Raw genomic sequence first — 4,267 nt, 5'->3', positions numbered from 1 at the left:
GTGTGTAGTCTCTTGTGGAAAGTTTAATATTTATTCAAGGAGTCACCAAAGAACATTAACAGGTCCAGGACTCATTAGTTGTATAACCATATATTAGCTATGTAATCACTTATCGGCCCCATGACTGGGCAAATCACCTTTCCTCTCTCTATTGCAATTTTCAATTGATTCCAACCTGTCCCTACATACTTCTTGAGGATTATGAGCAAGCAGGCTCAATTTTATATCGATAATACTGAATTTCACATTCCATTCCATTCCATTCTAATCTATTCCACAATATGAATTAATTAGTTTATGACCCAATTCAAAATGCTATGAGAAAAAAATGCATATTTCTTAAGCTCAGTGTTTGATAAATTATGTCTACTTGAAATAAAATCATGGTAGTAAAGGTTTCAATTAGAAATAATTTCTTCAACTCTAAACAGATTGCAAGAAAATGTGGTATGTGGGCAGAATGTGCAGAGATAAATGACTAATGGGGAAAAGTCATTTATCAGTTGATTCCTAGGAACTTGGATTTGGAAAAGACCTTAAAGAACATTTGGTCCAATGAAAGAATTTGTCTCCAGCAGCCAGAATACATGGTTTTCTCATAAGTTAATGAACACTTCATTTGATTAGTCTAAGACTGTGTTAGGCAGTTATTTCATTCCTGGGCAGCTTACTTAGAAATGTCTTTTTTTCTGGTGAACCAGTTTCCCTACTTCTAACTGCCAAACTTAGACCTTAATTCTGCCCTTGGTGTAAGGCAGAAACAATCTTATCCCTTTCCCACCTGATAGCCCTGCCCAGTATTTGTAGACAGTCAGTCTGGCTTCCGTAATCTTCTTGGTTGTCGGTTAAATAACCCTTATGTGAAAGTGCTGGCATATCCAGTCTGTTTATAACAAAATCAACTTAACCATAATATGCTGCTTTGAAAATACCCCACAAAGAGTCAGAGTACAGTTTCAGGAAAACCATATTATTGGGTGTCAGAAAGTTTGGAGTTGGGTGTTGGCCCTAACACTTTCTAAATGTGTAACCTTGGGGAAGTCCTCTAGCATCTAACTGCTTGTACTGCCCTTGTAATGTTTTGTTACTGTATTAGTCCATTTCATACTGCTCTGAAGAAATACTTGAGACTGGGTAATTTCTAAAGAAAAAGAGGTTTAATGGACTCACAGTTCCACATGGCTAGAGAGGCCTCAAAATCATGGCAGAAGGTGAAGGAGGAACAAAGGTACGTCTTACATGGTGGCAGGCAAGAGAGCATGTGCAGGGGATCTGCCCTTTATAAACCATCAGATGTCATGAGACTTATTCACTATCACGAGAACAGCACAGGAAAAAACCACCCCCATCATTTAATTACCTCTGACCGTGGGGATTATGGGAGCTACAATTCAAGATGAGATTTGGGTGTGGACACAGCCAAATTATATCAGTTATCAAAGTTAAGCTAATTTTATCAAATGATTGGCTAGTATTCCCTTTTTTCTATAATCTGGAAGGATCTGTGTAAGAAGTCTGTTTTAAGTGATGAAGAAAGTAAAGTTCCATAAAGCAACAAATAGCATTTTAGTAAGTTTCTGATAGAGAAGATCTTTCTTTTTTTTCAGAATTAAATTTTATTTCACATTGATAGAAACCATGAAAAACATTTACATTTTCCCATGTTACAGCACAACTTTTCAACGGAATATTTCTTGCCGTAAATAATATCTTGCTGATTTGTAGAAGTGAAATAACAGTTTATGTTCTTCAAGGTAAAGAAAAATGACATAGTAAATGATTGTTTAAAATTTTTAAATCCAGACATAAACATATGGCTTCATTATTAACATCCTATATAGTCCATTACTAAATTATTTCCATTATCAGTTAGCACCCATTTATAAAAATGCATTCTTAATATTGTTTTGGTCAGCTGGAATACAGCAGAAAAATTAACACAGTTCAGAAATATCAAGCACACATTTTTGCTACGTATTAATCTGTATGGTAACTACACTTTATGTATAGGGTTCTGACTAGCCTTTATTACCCATAAGTTTGTTTTCAAATAATTTTTACCAGTAATCTGGAAATTTTGACAATTTAAAATGATTGCTATTTTTATGTTTGCCTGAAAAACTAATACAAAAAATAATCTGACTAAAGTGAAAATTTCAAATAAGTCCACTGGCAGATGAAAGTAAAGCAAAAAATTACAATAGATTCCTCATCTTCTACAGTAGTTGGTTTCAAACATGTGTACAAAGTAAACTCTATGCTATGGGAAGATGAAATCATCTTAGAAGTTAGTTTTTAAGATCAGTCTTAAAGATATTTCAGAACATACTAGAATATGATCTAATTATTCTTTAAGTTGTTTACAGAAAAATAAAACCACAGAATTATTCCTGTTACCTGGGTTGAAGATCCTAATAGCTAGGTGTAAATTTGGATAAGGTACAGTAATTCGAAATAAGTAGTGCATGAAGTTTTAATGTCTGGTTTCTCTATAAAGCATAAATAGATTTTAAATACCTTATATCTGTGACCCAGAATGTCAAATTACTGCATGTATTGACAGTAGCTGTCTATGGCAGAGAGGCAATACTTGGTCTACTATGAAGGACAATAAAGAAAAAACAAACTTTTTTTTTCTTCAGAGAAAAGAGTATTAAATAGAAATAATATCAGGGAAAATAAAAGCCTGGTCCCAAAATAAAAGGGCCATTAATTGAAGAGAACGATTTTACTTTTTCTTGACAATAAACAGCATTATCCCTATTATTAGGAATAATGTAATACCACCTCATTCTTATTATGTATTATAATCATTATGTATATATGAACAAATATATAAAAATACAGACACCGCATGGTGACTAAGCAATTTTGGAATAAATCCATAGACTAAGTCACAGCGTGCATAAATTGTTTATATCTTAACTGCTCATTTATACCTGAACAAATTTTCATCAAGCATACTGCTAATTTTCAAATGATGTGATAAAAAATCTGGTGGCAGTACTGTATTATTTTGCTGAATTACATTTGACAAAAAAGAAGCTACCTGCTTCATCTATTCTAATATAGTAGATCCTGGGTCGTCTTATAAGAATACATGTATAGAAACTTAAAAGATCATAAATTTCTCATGAGGAGACATTATTTGATCTGTGTTATTGGCATGTATTTGCAAAACATTTTAACACTGCAAAACATTAGAAATTTGAAGAGTGGGCATGGGAAAAGGTTTATACTCTACTACAATGATGCTGGTGTACTTCTACACAAGGCCTCTTAGTGACGTCAATCAATTGGAGGTAGGAGTTTATCAATGAATTGCTTGACATCCATCATTTCCTGTTGACACGAACTGTGCATCATACCTTCATAGGTTTTAAAGGTCACTGGCTGGATTCACCAATGTTTTTTAGTTTTTCAACCGTAAGAGAACCAAACATCAGGGGAACCATAGGGTCACAATCCCCGTGGCACTGGAGAATAGAAATATCTCTATTAGCACCACCGATAGGACCCTGTGGAAAGGAAGCCCGAAGTGGAAGCCAGCAATTGAGTGCAGTGACACCTGCCAGTTTCTGCTGCGTGGTAAGGGCAGTATATAGAGATAAGGCTCCTCCCTGAGAAAACCCTCCCAAAATAATTCTGTTAGAAGGAATGCCATTCTTCACTTCTTGACCAATCAAAGCTTTTATATTTTCTGCTGCCTGTTTAATCCCAGATTCATCCTCCTGTGAATCTGGTGAAAGCCCAATAATATCAAACCATGAAGGCATAGCCATGTTCATATTTAATGTTAACAGGCCTAACAGGCGCATGCGGGCAGATATATTTGATATGTGAACTTCTGATACCTGCAAAGGCTTCTGCCCATCTGTGCCCAGTATCTCCCTATCCATGCAGGAAAATCACCGCAGCGGTGGCCTTCCGGGCGGCGGGCACGATGGCGGGCAGCGGGGTTGACATGTTATTGCCGCACATACACCGCCTCAGCTCACAGCGCAAGCGGAAGGAAGAGCGGGCGTCCGGCCGCGGCCCAAGGGCGTGCGAGCGGCGAGTTCCGGCCGGCCCCACCGGCGAGAAGATCTCTTTCTAACTCACATTTATTCTGATATTAATTAAGAATTACAAATTGTACCTCTATTCTAGTTTGAGTACTATAAGACTTTTTCAGGCACAGGGAAATTACAAGATAATTATCTGGGAATTTCAATGAAAAGAGCTAAGCTGTAAGAACGGAGTTTTCCAGCACTTCTAACCATCATCC

General features: G+C 36.3%; 1 pseudogene; it reads right to left on the bottom strand.

Moving 5' to 3' along the window:
• Positions 1-2,994: 2,994 nt before the first annotated feature.
• Positions 2,995-4,066, bottom strand: LOC101133055 (acyl-protein thioesterase 1-like; annotated as a pseudogene).
• Positions 4,067-4,267: the final 201 nt, after the last annotated feature.

Source organism: Gorilla gorilla, chromosome 5 (assembly GCF_029281585.2).
Source record: "Gorilla gorilla gorilla isolate KB3781 chromosome 5, NHGRI_mGorGor1-v2.1_pri, whole genome shotgun sequence".
Classification (NCBI taxonomy): domain Eukaryota; kingdom Metazoa; phylum Chordata; class Mammalia; order Primates; family Hominidae; genus Gorilla; species Gorilla gorilla.
The sequence above is the reverse complement of the archived record's forward strand: the minus strand, read 5'-3'. Positions and strand labels throughout refer to the sequence as shown.